The sequence below is a fragment of the Pantherophis guttatus genome, chromosome 5 (genome assembly GCF_059756535.1).
Source record: "Pantherophis guttatus breed Tessera chromosome 5, ASM5975653v1, whole genome shotgun sequence".
Taxonomy (NCBI): domain Eukaryota; kingdom Metazoa; phylum Chordata; class Lepidosauria; order Squamata; family Colubridae; genus Pantherophis; species Pantherophis guttatus.
In genome coordinates this window covers 36662852-36687751 of record NC_142067.1, presented here as the reverse complement: position 1 = coordinate 36687751, position 24900 = coordinate 36662852, and the positions used below count along the sequence as shown (strand labels likewise).

The window sequence follows — 24900 nt, the reverse complement described above, 5'->3', positions numbered from 1 at the left end:
CTGAGATTGAGGTCCTGTTTTAGTTTTTGTAAGGCTCTGAAAACCTGACTGTTTCTGCAAGCGTAGGAAGTTAGGCAAGGTCTCAGGTTCATGTGGCTTTATGATTGGGATGTATTGTTTACCATGGGTTTTATGGGTTATAGTTTGTAACTGTTGGCTTCTTTGTATGGCACCCAGGTCACTGTTGTGAAATGGATGGCCATATCTGTTATATAAATATATAGATAAAGCATCTACTTGTAAATATATATTTAAGCCATGATTTAGTTTTTAATTAAAACTAAAAGGAAACCTTCCAACTTTGTTATTCTATTCTATTCTATTCTATTCTATTCTATTCTATTCTATTCTATTCTATTCTATTCTATTCTATTCTATTCTATTCTATTCTATTCTATTCTATTCTATTCCATTCCATTCCATTCCATTCCATTTCATTCCATTCCATTCCATTCCATTCCACTCCACTCCACTCCACTCCACTCCACTCCACTCCACTCCATTCTTTTTATGATATCAAGAGATTAAAATTTATAGGCTAACAACAAAATGAATGCTATGGTAGATTGCTAAGTAGATTAATACAATTCAGTAGCACACGAATTATACTGCTTAGACATGCCCAATGACTTGGTTTTCCTGAAGCATCTGGTGGAACATAGTTGGTTAGTTGATAAGATGTTGATATCTCTTTTGTGTTAATTTACCAAAACAGTGAGCATTTTAACATAGTATTATAATAATGTTACTGTAAGAGAATATGGACAATACATGACTCAAATATACTGTATTGATGCATTTATATAATAGCCTTTCTGAACCAGCTATTTGTAGAATTTGATGGGTGGTATCCAGAACAAGCCCACTGATGTTAGTGAGATTTTATGCAGGCATTCCAAGTAATAGTCACATGAAAATAATAATTTTCATTAATCTACCTAAGAGCTGCCCCATAATAAAATGATATAAATTTTGAATACAACATTGGAAAACAAAAACAAAACAAAATACCTTGCAACAAATCTAACAATAAAATCTCTATCAATTTGAAAAGATGGCAGAATAAAATAAAATTACTTTTTACACTTATCATGCATCTTTATAGGGCTATATCTATCTAAAGATATATGAATGATTAATCTGCATCCAACAATATGAATTGATTTGTAAAGCAAAGGGATTTAATAGCCATTTTCACATTCTCGGTAGGAATTTAGATACAAATCCAACATGCCAAAAGTAAATGTACAATTCAATAGTATATTAGAATTCAGACGTTCTAGATGAATGGATACTACTTTCTACTACTAGAAAAAAAATCACTTATATATTCAAATAATGATTGTTGATTTGTTTCAGATTCATTAGGAAAGAATTTAAAATAGTTCACATAATATCTTCAAAACATGTTGCAATGATATTTACTTTTAAAATGTTTTTGTTGATGAATATACCATCATTTGAAAGCTAAAACCAAGGCAAGCACACACACACACACACACACAGAGAGAGAGAGAGAGAGAGAGAGAGAGAGAGGGAGAGAGGGAGAGAGGGAGAGAGGGAGGTAGAAAAACACAAATTCTTCAAAGGTATTTCTCAATCCAATTTGGGATATAATGAAAGCAGTGTTAAAAGCTTTATTTACAGGAAGACTAAATGTTTAAAACAGAGAGATAAACTAGCAATTCTTTAAAAAATGAGGAACTACAGAATGAACATATAATGATGGATAATAGAGTATATGTTCAGATATATAAAAAAGCATTAGACTTTTATCTATCTATACCTAACTTGCTAACTACCAATCTTAATTCTGTGTTATCCAATTCCAACAACCATACATTGTTTTTATTACTGTATCTCAGTACACATTTGTATAAAGCCTGCAATAAAGATTCCTGCTTTTAGCAAGAAATATAAATAAGAATATATCCTCTTATTTGATTTACAGTATGCTGCAGTACCATCTCTTAAGTGTCTTCATTGCTGCTGTCTATGGCTTGGGTGGATGATAAAGACAGAAGCTTGAAATACCCTTCAATAAGGGAATGGAACAACTGGGGAACTTGCTTCCCATTCTAATTTTTCTTCCACAGGAAAAAAAAAGTCAATGAATTGGCAAAAATTGTTCCTCTGATTACTTCTAAAGAACCAGCTTTGGGTGTCAAGATACCTTGCCGTCTTGTGAGAGAAAGGAAGAGTCAGGAGATGAGAGACAGGATGAGAGGAAAATTCCCATAAGTGGAAAACCACTCATGTCCAGAAAAAATGCTGCATATATCATAGAATCATGGGTTGGAAAGCAGATTAGAGATCTTCCAATCAAAACCTCTGTCCAGGGCAGGAATCCTCAAATGATTCAAGACAAATGGCTATCCAATTTTTATTTGAAAACCTCTAGTGAAAACTTCCACTGCTTAATAATTTTCCAACATATGTCTTTACAGGATTTCATTTTGTCAAAAGCAGCTGTTACAGAAAGGGAAAATGTTACACATTTCTGTGATGGATTAGTTTCTATAAATATGGTATGGCTTGTATTCTTATTTATATTCCCAATAATTCCATTATATTCAGTATTCTCTGAGGATATGAAATAGCAAGATATATTGCATATGTTTGTTATAAGAAAAGGAAAAAACAAGATTGTTTTAAATCACCTGCATTAGCAAGGTTGTTTTCTTACGTTTTGAGAATTTCCTTATCATTTAGGAATGTTTTTTCTGAATTTATATTTTAAATTCTTTTTCATTTTGGGAATGGGGTAACCACCTTTGTGTGCAATAATCAAGTTATACTAGTAATTGAAAGAGATTGCTTCATCTTTGCCTTGTCTTGTCTTTGGATCTTCTGCTGATTCTATTCCATATCCCTTTATAAGAAATATTTGTTACTTGGAAAACATTGGAGGAAATCTCTGGTACCTTAATCATTCCTTATTTATTTGTTCATCTCATTTCATGATTGGGATACCTCTTGCAAACTAAGGTTGGGAAAGAGGAGGGCATTGGCTAAGTTAATTAGTTTAGTTAGTTAATAAGTTGAAGAAATTTTCCTCAATAAGAATGGCTTAGCTACATTTTTAGACCCAATTAAGCCTCATAATTTCAGTTAGAAGAAGGAATTGAACACAAGATTGTTCAAATATTAATACATAAGGAGAATCATCTAAGTCTAGGACTGTTACTCTCTTTAAGCAGTTATAATTCACCTGAGAAAAGATCCACCACAAGCAAGTTTCAGCAACAGCCATAAAATGCTTTCATTAAAATGAAATGTGGGAACTCTCGCCTCCTAGAAAAATGAAATATTTTGGGAAATATTAAAAAGGCATAATATTATATTTCCCTAAGGGAGAAATGGAGAAACATGCTCTTAAAGACAGAAAGCAGCCCTCAAGTCTTTCTTAATATCCCATAGCAGATGCCAGCACTTAAAAGATAAAGAGCTTATTGAAAGAGAAAGACAAGTGTCTAGATAGCTCTATTCATAAGCAAAGCAAATACTGCAGGCAGAAATCCATTCAAGACAGAATATTTTGAAACTCCTTGGCAGAATGGTAGGATTAGAAAGCAGCCTCTCACCCAAGATCCAACACAGGACGAAAGCCATTAGCCATAGGAATTGTCCAATACCCTCTCAGAACACAAGCCGCTCCAGAGCAGTCTAAACTTCAAAGTCACAGAAACCTGGTAGCTCAGATAAACAATAAACCAGAAGCTGACCAGATTAATTCAGACAAGCACCTAGGATTTGCATTTCCTCTTTTGCCTATAGAGTCAGCTATGACCCCTATATAATCCCTACATGACCCCATAGAAATCTGTCAACAGCCAATATAATATTAAAGGACATGTTCTTGCACAGAAACAAAGCTCAAATACAAAGCCCAAAGAAGGTATAAAATCCACCCACTCTCAACTCCATTTTGTCCTGAATCACATGTGGTGGTGGTTTTGCTTCATCAATAAACCTTTCTTTCCAATCAGCTTCTAGCCTCCATTTTGTTTCCAGCATCTTCCTCCCAGTTTGGAACTGAACCAGATGGATTTACCATCCAACAGACATAAATAATGTCTCACCATTATACTTCAAGCTCTGCTCATTTATAGCGTGTACGTGTGTGGAGTGCATTGCATGCCACGAGATTGTGTTTCTCAGACTATTTTTTTCTTGTTTTCCCCATCCACTGCAGACACTGCTGGTTTCACAAATTTATCCACTGATAATTTGTAATAAAATACTATACCAGTATTGGTTTTAAAATTATTTAGAAAAGCCCTTAAGTATTAAAATTAATTCTGGACTTGACTGTAGATTAAACATCCAAGATTATTTCTGTATGGATTACAAAAAATTCTACTTGCATGTGTGTGTGTGTGTGTGTGTGTGTGTGTGTGTGTGTGTGTGTGTTTGTGTGTGTGTGTTAGGACAATATATTACCTGCCATGGAATTTTGCTTTTACTTTCCTACTTTCCTACTTTGAAAGTTAGAACATGTCTCGGTGAAATGGAGTATTTATAATGTTCCTTCTGGATTTATCTTTTGAAAAAAAAGGAAGTTAAATATCTCTTCATAAGGTAAAATTGGATAGCTAGAGAACTGGGCAATTGCATTGGCTGAGAAACTCATTTAGAAGTTGAAATGATCAAAGGGATTATATACCAACTTTTTATTTCATATGGATATAAGGAATTCTGATTGAATCCACCTTCTTTGCCGTGGAAAGACATTTTCTAATTTAAAATAAAGTTTCTTTAAACAGATTAAACATTAAAAATCTTCCTTCCTTTATAAACTTTCTTCATGACAGCAAATATATATTATCAAAGTGAAAGCAGGGATGATTAGCTAGCCAAGAGGTGGCTGTCTCAGGAATTCTGGGAGTTGAAGTCCACAGGTTGTAAAAGAGCCACATTTGCCCACCCCTAAGCTAGCCTATAACAAAATCAATTGATGCTCTGATGACAATAATAATCAGTAAATAACACAATAAATGATGTTCATCATATTGTTTGCAAATCTATGCAGAAATATGCCCCTACAATCAGAAGTGATATGAATCCCACTGGTAGCTTAGATACTAGGGTAGTCATGGCAAACTTAAGACACACATGTCAAAAAAGACATACTACAATATTTTGGGTGACACGGTGTTCACCAACACCGAACAACTATTTTCAAAAGCATACCCTATTCTTGACTGATATTTAGAGGCTGTGAAAATCACATGAGAATTGGATGTGTTGTTGTGTGGCCTATAGAGCCTCAGGAAGTTATGTGAGAGGGCTCAGAAGCCTTTGAAAATTGCACAAGAATGAGATATGCTTGTTTTCAGATATGTTTTCAGATACCGCAGACAACATGGAAAAACATTTTCTAAAGCCGCTTCAAGAACAAAGACCTCATGCAACCTGGATCTTTCTTGGGTAGGCCATAGGACCTGTCAATAGAAAGAGAACACTGTTTGAAGGTAAGTGGCACATGGCAGATACTAGGGCCTACACATGATTCGGCTCTTTTTTTAAAAAAACAAATGAATTTATAAAGGATTGATTTTTTGTTAAGAGGGAGGGGTTGACATCAGTACTAGGTTCCACTTATCTTCACTACCAGTTTGGAACTGTGAGTGAGTGTGGCGCTTCTGCGCATGCGCAGAACCTTCTGAACATGCGCAGAGTGTCCATGATGACATCTGGGTGGAAACCCATCACTGGTTGACATGCCAGCAGTCAAGTTAGACATTTTCCAAATTTTTGACACACTGAGCCCAGAAAGTTAGCCATCATGCACTAGGGAAAATGTTCCAAATGTTAAGCTGTGGTGTTGACAAGCAAGTAACAGCCAATCTTTATTTCTTTTACATGTCTCTCTTTCAATTCTCAAAATTGTGTATTACAACTGCATAATGATTGCAACTCACCTTAGGTGCATAATTTTGGAAATCAAAAGAGTTCAGAGTCCCTTTTTACTAATATTTAAGTTTTTGTCAATCAGAGTAAGTCTGTGTCCCCCCCCCATTTTTAAATTCTGTCTCCCCCATTATTTAATTTTAATAACTCATTATTAAGCCTACTAATTCAGGTTGCATATCTGTGTGTGTTGCTCCAAGGAGTACCATATGTGTTGCACTTCCAATCAAGTGAACAATATATTTTTACTGACATTTTTGTTGGAATGAGTATGCACTGCTGAGCAACAAGATCTTGCCACTTTTGGGTATATAGCTTCATTTAGATGGTTCATTTGCTGGGGAAGGGCAAGATGTTGTTTTCTGGAAATGCTTACTAAGAATTTCAAAGAGGACAATTCACTTCTCCCTGAAGGATTTAACTGACCATTTATTTGCTATCTGAGCTGCTAGCTTAGATTGAGATGTGTTCATGCCTAGGAAGTAATAAGATAATTATCATCAACAGAGACCGCATTTCAGAATTCCCTGACAAACAGTTTCAAAGAAAATAAATAGCTAGAAAAGAGAAATACAATCATCAAAGAAGATGTTATGTTTAAACAATAGTGCGTGGAAAATGTCTACGTTCCAATCTACATGTATAGATTAAGATTTGGCAATGATGATTATAACTTTTTTAAAAAACCTCCAAATACCATGGTGGGGAAAACAAAGAAAGCCCAAAACTTCAATACAGTAACCTCATTCTTTTTATTGTTTCTCTATTTTGAATAATGTGCTTTATTTCTTACTTTTAACCAAGTGTTAGTGACTGAGATTTACCCAGAGAAAAGATATTGGGTATAAGATAGCAAAATATGTGTGATATACAGTATAAATAACATGAATAAGTATGATAGTTTGAAGTGATTTATGCAAAACACTGTATCACACCATGAAATTACAGGGTATATTTGAGATTGCTGCCATTTGCTTATTAGTCATGCATCATTTTTATAGTGAAATTAAGTTGGTAGAAAACGTTAAAAATGCAATCCATGTACATTTTTGAAAAATAAACTCTCAACACAAACCCAGACTATCTAGAAATGTATTCATTCACTTAATATTGATGTTATTCATCATCTTGGATTAACCGAAAATCAGATTGCTCAGAGAAATAAATATGGGAATAGAGGTAATACGCACACAAATAAACATACAAAAATCTGGAATAAGAGCAGATAATAAAGATTATCATATTGGTTTTTTTAATTAATTTAATGCTATCACTGTCTAGTAAAAACTTGGTTGTGTTTTAAAACAAAATGCCTAACAGAATTTTCCACTGACGAAATGTTGATGTTATTTGTAATGTCAGTGTCAACAAAACTGAAGAATATACTTGGCAAATACTTTTCCAATTAATTAATTGAAATATGCAATCTTGTAGAGAAATATAAAAAAGCATCCACTTTTAGGATTTCCCTATGAAACAATATTTCTATATGAATCAATATTGTACAGTATAGGTGAAAACCAATACAAATTGAAGGTAATCCATCAGGAAAAAGATTAATTTTACCTATGAATGGGGAGAATGTTCATTTGAATTTGTTTTTCATTGGAGAATTTGCAGCACTCTTCTTTGTTTTTAAGCCAAAGTATTTACACATATTTAAAAAATCATTGAGTTAGAGGGCTTTGTTCTTTAGGAGGAATAGGCAGCGGAGAGGATACCTGGTTATTATTATTTTATCCAGCCTTTTTATCATAATAAGAACTGGTGAGGCAGATTGGAATCTCATTTATTAATTATCTTAATATGTCTAGAACAAGTATGAAAATTCCAAAAATATTACTTGAAGAAATACTTCGTAATCCTTTGTTATTGAATGGTTTTCCAACATTACTCTAAGGCTTGGATTATTTCACTTCAGTACTATAGGAGAACAGTCCCTCACATTAGTGTAATGTTGGCTGTTGGCTGTTGACTTATCTCAAATTAAAATATATGACTCACTGAAGAATTCAATCTACAGAGTATACAAGGATAGAATTTAAGCATAGGGTATTTGCATTTTATTCATTTCTTGTTGTGTTACTATACAACAAATGTTTTGCCCTTATGGCCTTTGTTGTATGAGTCGACAAAGGAGTCAACATTTGGAGTTTTTTTAACTTGGCTGCAAGCTTTAGGAAAACTTGTTCTTTTCTTTTTTCTTTTCTTTTCTTTTCTTTTGTTATAGTATGAAAAGCTAATCAAGTGTCTTAAAAATGTCTAAGCAACAAACAAAATGACAACTCTGACAAGGCATAGCCTTGTCCTGCATAATTTTGTGAAGTCACTTTGCTTTCAAAAAGCTATTCTGAAAATGCACAGTGAACAAAAAGAGGAATTAAAAAGGCAATACACTTCGATGAACATCTATTTGGCGACACTGCATGTGTAGGGCAGCTTCACATATGAAAATGTTATTTTTAAAAATAGCAACATAACACTTGAGATTATCTAATAACTGGATAATTCCTGAGCCAGCTTCATCAAATGAACCAAATGAGAAAGTATTAGATATGCATGAATTTGCTTGATGGTTTAAATTATTTTGAAGTTACAGTACAAAATTGTCTTTCTGTTAAGACACAGATGAGTGATTATTGACGTCTCAAATAAAATATGCAGTTTTAGTAACTTGGAACAAGGCATAAATAATAAAGTTGTTCTAAGATATAAACAAATTTAATAGGAAATACCACATTTAATGAGAATGCAAACTATTTTCATAGAAAAAAACTGAATTTAAAACAGAATGTAAGTATTTACTGGAGCATCAGCATGTGAGTTTTGTAACATTAAATATAAAGAAAAGGCATAATTAGACTATAATTACTGCTTTTGGTAATATGAAGGTAAATTTGTAAGAATTACTGAGCAAGCTAGCACCCAGCCAGCTTTTATTCCTAAAACAGGACTAGAACTCACAAAATTTGCTGACATTGCAGCTAATCTTCAAAACAAGTGGAACAAAAAATAAGTGATGCTGAAAGATATTTCTAATAACAATAATTAATATTTTTGAAACTTTTTTTAGTTTTTATTAATTAGCACAGGCCAACTAAGGAATGTTTTACACAGGTGTCTTGAATATATTTTAGTTTAGTTGTGAATGATATAATTAAGACAGATATTTTAATCAGGTTTTATGTCCTTTCCTAGATTGTAATATTACAGCATTTAAATTTATTTCCTGCATATGAACAATTTTTACAATGGAGTTTATACGATGACATTTATTTCCTTCTCTGTATGACTGAAGTTTTTATTCACCTCTACATCTGACTTTTTCCTCAACTTTATTATATTTTAGTATCTTGATCTCCAGCTGATCAAATAAATTAATGTAATATAGATCCTTACAGGTGCTATTGAAATATCTGGTCATGTAGTAATGCTATCAATTGCTATAAGAAAAAAACCCTAGTGTTTCAATATATCATTATTAAAGATTCAAGGTTATAAAATTATATGAAAATATGAAAAAAAAAAAAAAACCTCTAAAGAACATTTGGAAAATTAAAGAACTTTTGAGTATCCATGAAAGATAACTACATGGGACTAGAACACCCCAACCTTTTGGGCACCAGGCACCAGTTCCATGGAGAGAAGTTTTTCTGTGGACCTGAGGAGGTGTGTTTTAATGTGCTGTTTGAATCCCACGGATAGGGGCTTTGATTGTTTGCACAGCTCGGTTTCTGGCATGCCACAGACCGGGGGTTGGGGACCCCTGGACTAAAAAGCTTTAATAAATAAATACTTAATTTTCTGTATACACAAGAAAAGAGACACAATATACAGTACACTGAATTGCAAAGGAAAGATACTTAGTAAATTAATGTCCTCTCATTAAAAGAAACAACAATGTTATATTTTTTAATAAATATATAGTATAGTTTTTAAAATCTTAATCCATATAGTTTTACTATTTTAATTATTTTCTATCTATCTTAAAACCCACAGTCAACTTATAGGTAGCATAAAAAGTTAGGTAGCATAAAAATTAAATAAATAATAAACAAAGAAACAGTTTTACTATTCAAGTTAATCAGACAAAAGATATGATTCTGGTATAATAAAATCAGCATTTTTATTACCGAGGAAGATAATCATTTTTAAATAATATGGTTCTTATACAGGTAGTCCTTGACCTATGACCACAATTGAGCCGAAAATTTCTGTTGCTAATTGAAACATTTGTTAAGTGAGTTTGCCCCATTTTATGACTTTTCTTGCCACAGTTGTTAAGTGAATCACTGTAGTAGTTAAATTAGTCAAACTGTTGTTAACTTAATCTTAGTTCCCCATTGACTTTGCTTGTCAGAAGGTTACAAAAGGGGATCATGTGACTCTGGGACAAAAGCAACTGTCTTAAATATGCCAAGTGTCTTAATTTTGGTCACATGACCATGGGGATGCTACAACGGTCATAAGTGTAGTCATAAGTCACTTTTTTCAGTGCTGTTGTAACTTTGAACGGTCGCTAAATGAACTGTTGTAAGTCAAGAATTACCTGTACATGTGACTTGGTTTTGATCCATAATAACTTGTTTTGGTATATTATCCATAGCTTGTTAATGTGGTTTTGGGAAGAGTATTATGATTTAAGGGTTGGGATAAGATTTTGAATTATATATATACCCAAAAATATGATTTATTTTCACATGAAAAATAATGGATTTATTGAGCAGAGGGCAAAGCAAAGTCTTTATATTTTAAGACAAAAAAACAAGGCTACCCTGGATTTACAGTCCTCAGTTGATGACATGTTGTTCACTCTCTGCTTATGAACTGACTCTTCATTGATGATTCAAGAACTGATCAATATCATTCCATGTTGCCAAGGTTTAATGATGGCTGTAAAAACTGAGCTTTTAAAAAATGTGTTGTTGTTTTTTTTTCCTTTCCTTTTTTCCTCCCCCCCCCCCACCCCCGGGAATTAATTTGTTAAGTATTTGACAGAATTCTGGCTGAAAGACATTAAAGTGGCAAGCCTTTAAGAATTGTATAAATGAAATAAAGAAATTTTATTCTGCTTGTTTGATTTATAGAAAGTAAAAATAAAGTGATTAATTCTGAATTATGAAATGTTTTGTAGGAATAGAAAGTGGTTCCTAATACAATGGAACATAATAAAAACACAGCATGAATAAAAAATAAATACAATGCTTAGAAAATGGTTCAACGCTGAGCAGATATGTCTAAAGAAGGTTTAATGTGTTTATAATAAATTTATAAAGAATATTGGTATTAACATTAGTGAGAAGGGTGAATGAGCGCTTCTTTTTAATGATTAAATCATTATATTGTAGGATTGCATTTCTTTCTTCCCTTTTTCTACCCTTTCTGGGTAGTTACATATTTATTAGTGGCAAAAAATTAGATCAAATAGATGAATTTTTGTACCTTGGTACAAATGGAGAAATGCTAAATTGTGAAAGTCATTGATTGAAATGAAATGGAGTATTCAAGAATAATATCTGATAATACAAGAAAGAATTCGATAAAAAAATGAATGAATGAAAGTGGATTGAATAAGAAAAGGGAATGTATGTTACAAATACAGTATTTTGTACCAATAAATGATAAAGCAGTATTTTGTTTGGTCATGTAGAGGGAATAAGTGATAACCGTAAAATAAATATATGAAAGACGATTACATAGGTTGGAAAAGAAGTCACAGCTAATGGCACAGAAAAGATGCTCAGAAGCACTTTGCATAACAATTCTTATTTGAAAGCTAATAACATGATGAGTATATGTATATGCACATGTATATGCATGAATAGGTAACAGCTGAAACAGACATGACAGTGATATTTACCATAGAAGTGGCAGATCTGTGGAATTTGGGGGCACTTTTAGGACTGCTTCAAATATTCATATAGTGATATATAAGCAAACAATGTGCCATACAAAGCATTAGTTTCTTCTGTCTTCATTCCAAAATAATATTGGGTAAGAACTGATACCCCTAAAACTTCGCCATGCTAAGAATTGAGTGCAGCATCCTTTCAGTGGAAATAAAAACACCAATTAGATTATATAGAAATAGTCAGTGAAGCAAAGCATTGGATTAATGGCTCAGTTCTGCTCAGATATCTCTTTTATAAACTCTATTTTTCTATTATGGCATAAAGAAAACAGTTTCTGGTTAACAATTTACTAGTTCATTTCCTTTGGATCTTTCTTGTGTATAATTTGGCTAATCTTTAGGTTATGTGAAGCTTTGGTAATTTAAAAAATTGCACTCATATAATGCATTTTCCCTTTATATTTATTTTTCATCCAGCATAAGCTTTGACTTCTGTTTTGAAACAGAAGTCATTCTGTGACTGCATAGATTGAAATGTGGTACTGGAAATTCTTTTTATAGTCAAGTATAGTTCTGAAAAATAGGTTTTTCTATTTCTAAATTGCAAGGGTCATGGCTGACAATGCGGTGATATCACCAGAGTGGATGGTACTGAAATATTCATCTTTTTTTTTTCAATTTTGAAGAGTTGGAGTGAGGGAACTTAGATGAAATATAGATTAACAGAGTGTTAGCATCTCTAATTTGATTATGAATGTTATGTCAGTTTTGTGGTGACTATGGATATCAGCTAAAATTGACCAGATAAAATGCATATAGTATAGAAATAGAATGCAATGTCGTAAAGCATTGCAGGTGTTAAATTATAATCATGGAGAAGTGACAGGCAGATAGGTAAGCATCCTGAGCATTGTCTGAACGTACATGAAACCTCACTCAAGGAAAAATGTATAATAAGGTTGTGTCATGAAGTAAATAAACCAAACTTTTCTATCTTTCAAGATTTAATATAAGCTTTGCTTATGATCCCAAACATGAATCTTGTATGATTGATGTCCCAGAACAATTTAAGATCTATACCATGTATAATAAAATAGTATCCAGTTAATGTGCTGAGTAAGGGACTCTAGCCTTAGTGTAACTAATTTGAAAGCTCATCCCCTTTGGCAATGTGCCAATATTCTTTTAAACTTTGAAAAAAAAAAAACAGAAAAAGGGCCATTAACCACAAAGTGATAGGAAAACAATGGATAGTTTGATAGAATTTTGAAATATGGCTTTGAAATCTGCAGTTTTGATTTAGTCTCACATACAATTTGCTTTAAATATTTTTAAGACAGATAAGAATTGTAGAGAAATATATTCATGAGTTGAACTCATTTCCTGTCTTTATTACAATTTGACTACCGGGTATGTGAAACTATTCAGTCTTTTATTGCATAATCATCATCTTCATCAGCACCAGTACCATCATCAATTTAAATTAATCTGTAGTTTCCTTGAATCTGGAGTTTCCTTGTAGTTTACATGATTTAAATCTAAGGATGATATAAAAATGGAAACTTTAGTTAAGCTTTCACTGCTAAGAGGGCTAATGCCCTCTTAATAAAACATTGTTGGAGAGCAATTTCTTCTTTCTCTGGAGACATTGAGCAAAATTATGCATCCAGATTCTCTTCCCCAAATTTAAAAAATCATTTAGAAAGATCATTTGTTTCTGGATACAACAGAGATTGCCCAGAAATTTTAGCCAGCTGACTATTGCTTGACATCTTTCCTGGATAAGATCATCAGGTAGCATGTTTATGAGCATTTGGATAGTCAGGCTAAAATTAACAGGAGTCAGAATGCATTTATTCCAAATAGGTCATGCCAGACCAACCTTGCTTCCCTCTTTGATAGAGCTATTAGCTTTGTAGTTCAGGGGAATGCTGTAGAAGTCAGTCAAGCCTTTGACAAAATGCCTTATGCTGTAATCCTTAATAAAATGGTAAATTCTGACCAAGATGATACTAGTTTTACATGGAATTATGGCTGAATGATTATGCTCAAAGAGTTTGTATTAATGATTCCACTTCAGTCTGAAAGAAAGTATTGAGTGGAATCAGTGGTGGGATTCAAATTTTTTAGCAACCGGTTCTGTGGGTATGGCTTATTTTGGGCTGTGGCTTGGTGGTCATGTGACTGAGTGGGCGTGGCTAGCTGGTCATGTGATCGGGTGGCTGTGGCTATGTGCATAGGGACTACTCAGAGGGCTGAAAAAAGTCATTTCTGACAGGTCCTCGCACTTTTGACCGGTCATCATTTATGCCCATTGCAGCATTCTTAACAACTGTGTCACTCACTTCACAACTGTGGTGCTTCATGTGACCGGGTGGGCGTGGCCAGGTGGTCATGTGACATTACTTCTTTGCCCTAATGAGAGTTTGCTGCAACGATCATAAGTGTGAAAAATGGTCATAAGTCACTTTTTTCAATGCCATTGTAACTATTGTAAGTCAAGGATTACCTATACAAAAATACAAAAAGCTTCTTTGCTTGCAAAAAGCTGCCCTAAATACCAATCATTAGATTAGAAATACCTGCAAAGTGGAATTACAAATCAGGGAGGTTGCCAGAGCATCTTGAGGAATTAAAATGGTTAAAATTCAAGGTGTTAGTTATCACCTTTAAAGCGCTCCATGGCTTAGGACCTGGTACCTACGAGACCGTCTTTTGCCACCAATAGCCTCCCACCGACCAGTTCGTTCTCACAGGGAGGGACTACTCAGGGTACCGTCAGTCAAATTATGTCGACTGGCGACTCCCAGGGGGAGGGCCTTCTCTGTGGGGGCTCCAACCCTTTAGAATGAACTGCCCCCGGAGATACGGAATATCCCTGATCTCCGTGCTTTCCGCCGTGCCCTCAAGACCCTGATGCTCCAAAAGGCGGGGCTAAACATACGAACATGTGAATGATTTTTTAAATGTTATCTAATTCTGGGTTTTATTTAATTGATCAAACTAAGTAATAATTTTAATTAGCAATTTTATGATGTTTGTGTGTCTATATTTTTCTTGACTGTACACCGCCTTGAGTCCTACGGGAGAAAGGCAGTATAGAAATATAATAAATAAATAAATAAATAAATAAATAAATAAATAAATAAATAAATAAATAAATAAATAAATAAAAAATGCAATGATAACTATCAGCAGCCAAGTGAAACCCTTTAGCAGAAAGGTCATTTAAGCTCTCCAGAATGAAGCCAAGGAGCAAACAGAGTATCTGTTGCTTGTTAAACCAATTACCAGAACAAATAGAAACAGGAACTAGTCAGATTTCCGAAGCTGCTTCTTTTCAGGAACAGAGATTAACTTTTTTCCTTCCAAACAAAGCTGAATAGGGAAAATTATCTCATCATTAAACATCACCAAGCACAGGATTAAACTTCACCAAAACCCAGTTTTAGACCAAAATTCAGAAAGGGTATGTAAACTCACGTTTGAATGTCAATCTTTCTAGCTAGCCAATAAGCCTTGCTGAATGTCACTGATCTTGGTTCCTTGTCATTAAAAGCTTCTGCTTCGTTATTCAATTATTTCTTCAAAGTGCTGATCATTGCATCCTGGCTGGAAGAACTCCAACAGGGGAGTATTTCCGCCCAACAGCAGTGTAAAAAGCTTAAAACAACCCTTCCCCTTTAAGAAAGTAAAAATAAATAAATAAATAAACCTCCGAGAAGCTCCGGAACCAGAAGTGACAGTAAGTCTAGGCGTACTGCCAAGAATGTAATAAGGGTTAATGGAGTGGCAGTTTCTATAAGCAGGGCAATAAAGATTAGGCTAGGAAACAACATCAGAAAGTTGTAATTCCTTACAGGATTAACCCTGTAATGGGGGAAAAAAAACAAAAGGAGATTTCTTCTAACAACTGGTTCTCCAAACTTCTTAACTACTTAACAACAGGTTCTACCGAACCAGTGCGAACTGGTAGAATCCTACCACTGAGTGGAATGCCATAGAACCTATGCCTATTATGGACATTTGATATCCAATCTGTTTATCAATGATTTAGATGAATGATCTGAGAAAACAGTTATAATTAACAACCCCCCTCCCCTTTCTCATCATACTCCTTCCCTACCCATCTTTTTAGCTAGGTTGATTGTTATAGTATTGTATTTACGGTATGTTATCAGGTTTTATACAGTTTTATCTTCCAATATTGTAAGACGCACAACATTACCGTAAGATGAACAGCTAATAAAATTTACAAATAAAATAATGTATACATTGGCTCAAGCCAATGCACGTAGAAACTTTGGTTGTTATTCACATTGGAATAGTAGTGTATTTGAACCCACTGTCAGCCAGGAGCCAATTAATTTTTAGCAGATACAATAAGTGTTCTGCTTCATCTATTCTGAAATCTTACCGATTTTTTTTTTCTGCCATCAAAATGAGAATCAGGATAGTTGGTCTTCGGCCTATTGTATTGCTGTAACTTATGGATATATGAAATGTTTTAAAAATGATGAAAGGCTGAATTTTCTCTATATGTGTGTGATGTGGCCTTCGGGGAATAATGCTGCTTTAAAAAAGCCTTTTACGTTTGAATCATAGCCAGGACACCAGCTTGGGTTCATGTATTCAATTTTGAAGCCTTCCCAGTTGGCAAGAGTTATTTTTAGTAAATGCTGATTTGCTAAATGTTGAGGCAAAAAGCCCCATTCTTTCATAAGTTTTATCATGTCTATGTTTTTATCAGTCTTGGATCACAGCAGGCCAACAGTGGTAGCCCTTAAGAGGATGGAGAGAAAGAAGGGTGGTATGTACTTAGTATGATGTGATGAGGGGGGTGGATATAAATTTAAAGGGCACCATAGGTTTCCTTGCAGGCACTGAAATTCTCAGCTAAGACCTTCTGTTCCCTAGCAAACAGCTGAGTCTGGGTTCTTAATAGGAATGTCTTTGTTTGGATTCTGAAAGGCATTGTCTGCCTTATAATATAGACATATTAGTTTGCCTGTTCCTGTGGCTTAATAAAGTCTGGTAAACAGGCTTCCTTTAACACCAACTTTCATTTGATCTAGGCCAAGCATTTTTGTGGTGACAGGAGGCTGCTGAGACTTATCCTGGCAATTGCCTGGAGAGAATGTCATCAAAGGATTGGTTCTTTCCTCTCCAGTGACTTTTTGAAATAACAAATAGTAAATATCATACACTGAGAACAAGCATTTGCCACAAGCCATTTGTTTTCAAGCTGACTGAGCCAAAATAGAAGGATTGTGATTTATTACCTAGGAAAAACATAGAAATGTATCTCTCTCATTCCAGAGAGTTTCTCATCATTTTGCCAGTTTATCTGTTATTTCTGATGGCTATTTTTTCCCTCTTGTTTTTTTTATTAGTTTTCGAAGTTGTCATGTATAATATTGTTCTCAATAGATGAACTATATGTTGGATTCTGTATATTGGACTCATGCTTAGAGGTTCGGAGGATTCCCTTCTGCATACTGGAAAAAATCATGGACGTTGCATCAGCTTGGAGACTAGTCCTTCCACTGGTTATTCATATCTCTATCTCTTACGCTCTCAAGTTTGTAGCATATAAAAAGGGGCAGTAAGCATCTGCTAATCTATGAAAATAGGATGTCTCTTTCATTCTGGAATGGGTCAAATTTCAATGATACTTTCAAGCTAATCTACAAGGTCCAAAATTTTTCCTAACTGTTTAATAATATAGTGCATCTCGATTAAGTTATTTCTAATTAGATACCATTGAAAGCAGTGAATCCCATGAGCATTTAATCCTACTGGTTTCAAAATTCAGCTAGCATTGTCTAGATTCAATAATTGTCTTTTATGATGTCTTTTAAATTGATGTATTTTACTGATAGGGCTACAAACACTGACTCAAGATTCTGGCTACATATGAATGTCTGGAAAATGCTAGTCCAGAGGATAGAGGCTGAGCCAGAGAAGACATGCTTTCTTGGTCCCACAAAATGGCAACATATACCAAGTTAACTGTTACTACCACCTTGTAACTATGCTGCCACTTGCTTTTTTGTCTCGGAGTAGCTTAGGATATGAACTGGTTCAGACACATACAGAGTAGAGATGTTAATTAAAGGGGCTCATCCTGCCACACCATTATCAGAGAAAATCCTTTCTCATCTAAGTCCTTGATAATATATCATATAACCCTCTTAAGTCACTGAGCTGCAATCTTCCTTTGTCTGGATCAGCTGGCTTTATTTAGAGAATTTTGCTTTAAAAACTGTATTATCTAAAGCTGAGCTAAGTTTTTAACCCAGGATTCCCAGAGTCGTTGCTCTTGAAAAAGGGACAGGTTTACTGGTGTTTCTGTGTGTGTATTTTGACTCTTTCATCAGGAGTGTTCACATCCTGAGAAGAATGTCATAGGATGATGATGAAGTCATTATTTTCTGTGGCTCCTAATCCTCATTTCCTTTTATTTAGTTTTAACTAAAAGCCTATGTATCCATGGGGATCATGAATCCAATCTTCCTTCTTTTGGGTATAATTAGCATGTGATCTTACACTGTTTAGAAGTGGGAATATTATATCTGGGGTTCAAAAATCAGACAATATCAAGGCATTAGAGCTTTTCTCTTTGCTGCTAACTAGTTGTTGACTAGATTTTTGTAGCGTATACCTGTATATATTATCCTGTTCAGGAGGTTGTGCAATACAGCAGCATCATGTAATCACTATAAAATGACTTTTTCTAAAACAAATTCATAAAAAATAAAGCAACTAGATAACTACTCAGCAACAAAGTAAGGTGTTGTGATTATAAAGGCTTGCAACTTTGACCTTTTTCATTCCTTTCTGTCAAATTTCAAACAAAATGTAAAGCTCACTCTCTGGTCACTCCATTTTAAAGTCATTTTTCCTGTATTTAAAGCAGACTAGTAAGTCTATCTAAACACCAATTTTCCAACTAGTGGAAAAAAGAGGGAAGGTAAGCATTTCTCCTTGAATATGCTAAATTTAAAAGAAGTAAGTGATACAGGTAACCCTCAATTTACAACCTTTTGTTTAGAGACTGTTCGAAGTTATAAGAGTACTGAAAAAGTGGCTTAAGACAGTTTTTCACACTTAGCAGCTGTTGCAGCATCTCCATGGTCACTGGATGGAAATTGAGGGGCTTGGCAACTGGCTCATATTTATGATGGTTGCAGTGTCTCTGGGTTATGACCTCACCTTTTGAGACCTTCTAATAAGGAAAGTCAATGGGAAAGCCAGATTCACTTTACAACCATGTTACTAAGTTAACAACTGCAGTGATTCACTTAACAACTGTGGCAAGAAAGATTGTTAAATGGGCCAAACTCACTTAACACCTGTTTTGCTTAACAATGGAAAATTTGGGCTCAATTGTGGTTGTAAATTGAGGATTACCTGTAATAGGTGCACTGTTGGAAGATGTGAAGCAAAAGGATAGGGACAGATCATCATAGACAATATCTATATGATCATTAATAGCGAACATTGGTTTAACAGGACATAATCAATCAATCAATATGCTAAAAATAAGAACTTTTTGAGGCACGAGTCTAGGGGCTTCATGTAGACCCCCTAAGCTTTTCATGTTGCTCCTCAGTTTTATGCTCTAAGCACTGGTCTTCAGTAAGACCACAGGTTGCACAAAAAGTTACATATGGTATTTATTGGCATTGATTTTAAAGGAAATTGTATTCATGATTGAGATTAAGAGGCTTTGGAAGCATGCATGTTTGGCTCAGGATAAGGTTACTTTCTTTGGTGGCCAAATTAGTTCCCTTGTCCCCAAAGGCATATCCATCCCTTTGCTCAAAAAAATTAGGTGACCATGTTTTAAAGAAGGGAATGTTCTGTTTAAGCACTTTCAGAGGCAAATGGGATGAGCTGATTGATTGACTGAAAGAGACAGGCAAAAGGGGGGCAACTGGGGTGAGAAGAAATGAATATTATGAATACGGAATGCTTTGCATTAATGAATTTTAACACCCTTCCATGCTTCCTAATAGGGTATGTTTTTACATTTCTTTTCTTTGAATCATAATATTTACAAATATTATTCTATTTTCTAGAATATACATGGGCACATATCACAATTATCAATATAAATTATCAGAATCTGTGGGTCAGAGATTAAAGATGGTCAGACAAGAGGAACATGTCAGGTAAAAATAGAAGCTAAAAATGAGATTAACTAAAATAAAGCAGAAATACTTTTTCATGAAAAGTAATTACCTGGTACATGGATTTGAGAGAATGATAGGTGTGATAAGAAAAAAAAACCTTGCAGAATAACTTTTTAAAATTGGATATATCCAATCTTTACAGGAATAAATGCAATAACCGAACTGTATGATTAAATGTTGAGACAGCTGGTTATCATGTATAGCTGTTCAATGTTGCAGCAACTTGTTCAGGAGAATTTAAACTCTTTGTCCACTTTCATTGCATTTTAATTAGTTTATGGGAGGATAATAATTTGAACGTAACAGTTAAAATGGGAAAATATAACTCAGTTGTGGCCTATGTGAAGTTTTACTTCTTGGTAACTAGTTAAAAATAAGTGGGATATATGTAATGATGTTCCCACTGATTTGAAAATTGCTGACCATTAAAAGCACACATTGCTGCAGAAAAAGGACTACATTTGTTTTTTCATAGGGCAGTTTCAAAAGCTTGCAAACAGCCAATAGCAAAATAGAGCAATGGACTGAAATGCATTCATTATGAGAATAAAATTTAAATGTCTATAAATATGAACTGCATTGGAAAAAAAATAAAGCTAACATCAAAGCCTGCAAAACAACCATTGGCAGATTTACTCAATTTCCTAATTGTTTTCCTGATGTTTTTTGTTTGTTTTTCTTTCAGTCTGAGCAAGTCTATGGAATAGCAGAAGCAAAGATCTGCATTTGTTTGGAGGGGAGATAGATGATTTACAAGTTGATGTGTTTTTTTTATAATTAATAAGCATTTCCTTAATAGGAAAAGGCAGCAGTGGGTACCCATTAGTGGGGCAGATGGGAAGATAAGTGTGTTTTAGAGGGAAAATACTACTTTACCACTGCATTTAATGCATATTATTAGTAATTTAGTTTCATGTAAAACATTTTATTTTCCCCACTGTTTCACCAGCATCTGTGACTTGGAAAATTATCCTCCTTCCTATGTGGCATTTCTATAAGATTGAAAGATGAAGAGATACTTGGCAGCAGCTGTTAACCCACCTGTGGTGACAGCTTCTGTTTCATTTCAGTTACAAAATTCTCAAGCCATCAGACAAATGTTTACTTGTCCACAATTAAAGGCACTACTTGGTCTGTTGAGATCCAGGGAGAGAGGAATGTCAGAGCTTTTCAGCAGGGAGACCAGCACTATTCTTGATCAAATATTGCACCAATATGTCTGCTCTGAAAGAAAGAACTGCAGATAATGACAGGGTAATACCGGCAAGCCTCTGGCTTGGAATGCATGGGCCAACCCTGTGCAATGATTAAATTTATTTATTTCTATGTGAACATCCACAGAGAAAGCTATTATTGTAAAAACTATTTAATTAAAAGGGGAAAGTTAGCAGAGTAACATGGAACACACTCTGCAACAGAGAAGCATTATATTTGTGAGCAGAAATACAAAGGAAGAAAATGTACTAGCTTCTATCCCAAGAAATGAAATATCTCACAAAATAGTCAGCAAAAGTAAATAGAAGAAATGAAAGAATGCTAATCCTCAGATTTGAGTGCTGCTTCAGTTTTTTTTTTAAATGCTTATTCTTAATCTATTTTCAAACTTTCTCTGAAACAAAAACTTAACCAATCTCTCAACACTTGTAACATTTTTATAACAGAGGTTTAAATCATTGAATAACACTAATCAAGTTCCCTTACTTTTTTCTATATCAATGCTGCTATTTACGATGCTGTATTCATGACCACCAGTGGAAGAGCCTGAAGGATCAGGTAAGACCCAGATCATCCTGGAAAAAGCTCTATCTACTGTATGTGGTTACTAAAAGTTAATAGTCTTTCTTGTTACAGTTCCAAAATAGTTGTAAATGATTGCTTGTTCTGGCTGACCAATGGCTAAGTGTGCTTTGAGGGCTCATCCCCATTGGTGAAAATTTACCAAAATCTCACATAATTCACCCTCAAATAAATAACATAATTTGTTTTCATTTTCTTTCTACTCTGTGTAAAAGGGAATTCAGCAATTTCTTATAGTACTTCCTGTTAAGTCAATCTTGAAGCTAGAATTCCAGATAATTGAGGGGGGTCTGTGGAGATTCTAGTTACATCATTAGAAATATAATGGTACATTCTAATTCTAATTGCAATGGAAGACAATGTGTATAGAGAATAATTACTGTAATTTAAGAAAAATTAAATAAATGTAAGCTCGGTGTGCTATGAGTTGAAAAATCAGTCATTGAGCAATGTTTGAAAAAATGAGATTGGCCATCAAATCAGTTGTAATGTACTAGAGATGGCAGGACTAATGGCTTTATTTGAGGAAATAATTAACATTCTGGCTTTGGAGATACAATTTTACCGAGTATACAGAAGCTTGCTATAATGTGTTGTATGTACAAAATTGATGGGAGGAAGTAGTGGATCGAGTTTCACTCCATCTGTATCTACTGATCCAAAACTAATCTTCAATATCAAATATACCTGAAAGAGTTACAACAGAGGAAAGGAAATAAATTGAAAAATATGATAAAAACATTTTATTAGCTATTTTAACAGTAGTTGGATATTGTTTCAACTAAATTTAATAATCTTATTTATGACTATTTGCTAAACTACAGAGATACCAAAGGAAAGTTTGTCTTGTACAAACCAAGCTGAGTATTAAATTCTGTGTTGAAATCAAATTAATTAGAATAACATTTACATTTCCTACAAATGCCAACACTATTCTTTTTTTTAATCTAAAGCCACAATATAATGAAAAAGCTAAGGCCAGAAACAAGTATGGGTGAATGAAAATGATAGCATCCCTTAAGAACCTTTGGTCTTTAAACATAGAGTCACTTCATTTGGAACTGGTAAGATATCTTCTGTACAAGCTTGAAATGTCACAGCCATTTTGAATGCCCCTGAAGAGAAGCTAGTTTTTCCCCATAGTATTCCCAAATGAAATGGCAAATGCTGTGATGGAATATGCTCACTTCAAATAGAAAGAAATTGCAGTGTAGTTTTACTGGTGATAAATGGTAAAGGCTATAAAGTATTGGGCTTTAAAGCAAAGGATTAGTCTCTGCAGAGCCTTTAGAATGAAATGTTTCTAATGGAAGTGACATTATGAATTTTTAGTCTAATATGAAAAGTTTTAGATATATTAGAATTAATCACCAAAGAGGGTGGGGAGCTGCAATTTTCCAACAAGGAATATGTAGGCCTTCATTGTTTTACCTTTTGTTTTGGCAAAATTTCTTCTAGTCTGGAATTATATTTTTTTCCACAGAATCTTTTTTTACCCATAGAAAAATCACTAGACCAATTATATTTGCACATAAACAAGGTGGTGGAGGGATCTACTCATACTATTCGAGATGAATTATAATTGTAGCACAGCTTGATCCATTTACCTGCTTGTTGGCCCAGCGTAGTGCTCTCCTCTCCTTTGCAAAGACTTCCTGAACTCTCCCTGTGCTTGAAGATTTGGAAGCTTGGATATTTTGGAGACTTGAAAAACAAAAGCAGATAGTAGGAACAGTTTTAACAGACAGTACTGTCACTGAGTTCTTTTATTTACCAGCTGAGCTCTCATTTCTGGACTATCAGACTTTCCGTAGCTTGCCAAGAATTGTTATCAGTAAGCTAAACTGCGCATGTCATCCACCCACATTCCTACAAACATCTTTCCTTTCATCTCTTGCCAAGAAAGGTCCGGCTGTTGAGAAGCAGCCGGCACGAACTTTATCAAAATGTAACTAATTAGATCACTTAGATGTTTATTTTCTTTATAACAAATAAATGAGTTTATTAGAAGATATATCTTCGGGTTTTGTTTTCTTAAAGTATGCTGGCAAGGAAAAGTCTCGATCCACTCCTCTTAATCAAGGTGCGATTATCCCAAAGCAGGATGGGATTAATCAGCACCCTGACAAGTACCACCAACAGCAGAATCTAGCAGCATATGCCATGACAGAGTCAAGAAGCAGCTGCCTGGTGACTAGGCCGTACTGAGAAACAGAGACTAACAGCACATACCTTGCAGTCAAGGTAAGCAGCAAGTGGCTGTAACTGACTCCAATTATAAAAGTCAATGTGTTGCCAGGGGTGACAAAACATCCTGAGTGATAAGCGAGCAGAGCCTGGTCAGGTGGGAAACCATTATAGGGGTCCAAAGATTTGAGTAAGATCAAGACCTTGGTAGGCAGACTAACTCCTGGGAATGGGAGTAAGACTAAAGAAAAGTTAAATCTAATATGCAAGTGCGCCGACAGTTTCCAAGTACAGCAAATTTTTTGGAAGGTCTAACACTACCTTTAACTGGGTTATGAAAAAAAAAAACTGGGGAAGCAACAGGATAGAGAAGTAAACTTGTTTACTGACAAGTTGCCGGTCAGTAAAGCTCCACAACCATGAGATTAGAACCATTCTATTTGTATGTTATATATTCTAGGAAAAAATTACAACAGCCTCACATGATCCTCTTGTTATTTCAGGAAGCATTTGAGAAGGCTAACTTTTGAAAAGGAATTGGAATGCTATCTCGATTTTACTGGCGGCTATTTTTGGTTTTGAAAAAATGTTGGTGGGAATAGAATGCCTTTCCCATTTTAGGACAGCATAATTTATGGTTGCATGTTTTACAACTCTAAGAGAATAATTTCATAGTTGCTGCATAATTCAATCATATTTTTGTGTTTTCTTTTAATTTCCAGAAAGTAAAGAAGCCATACAAATTCACTGACATAATCACATTCAAAGAGGTACTATACACGCACTGAAAGGAAACCTGGGTAAAACTCTGAGAAATCAAAAAGGAGCAAGAAAGTCCCCATCTCAGATACAGTTTTTTAAAGAACAGAATAGAATTCTTTATTGGCCAAGTGTTATTGGACACACAAGAAATTTGTCTTGGTGCAATACGCTCTCAGTTTACATAAAAGAAAA

At 34.4% G+C, this 24900-nt stretch overlaps 2 long non-coding RNA genes across 4 annotated transcripts in view; one reads left to right on the top strand and one right to left on the bottom strand.

The window, feature by feature from the left end:
* LOC148113326 (uncharacterized) overlaps positions 1–23567 on the bottom strand; it is a 30764-nt gene extending 7197 nt beyond the window's left edge. The window contains exons 1-2 of one of the 3 annotated variants that reach the window (XR_015734424.1): positions 23367–23567; positions 21004–21186 (exon numbers count right to left, since the gene is read on the bottom strand). This is a non-coding gene — a long non-coding RNA (uncharacterized LOC148113326). The remainder of the gene's footprint in view (positions 1–21003; positions 21187–23366) is intronic. The other 2 variants (XR_015734422.1, XR_015734423.1) reach the window with 2 other exon arrangements.
* Positions 394–24900, top strand: LOC148113325 (uncharacterized). The gene is made up of 4 exons (XR_015734425.1): positions 394–5474; positions 19849–21735; positions 23863–24003; positions 24669–24900. It is a non-coding gene; the product is annotated as an uncharacterized LOC148113325 (long non-coding RNA).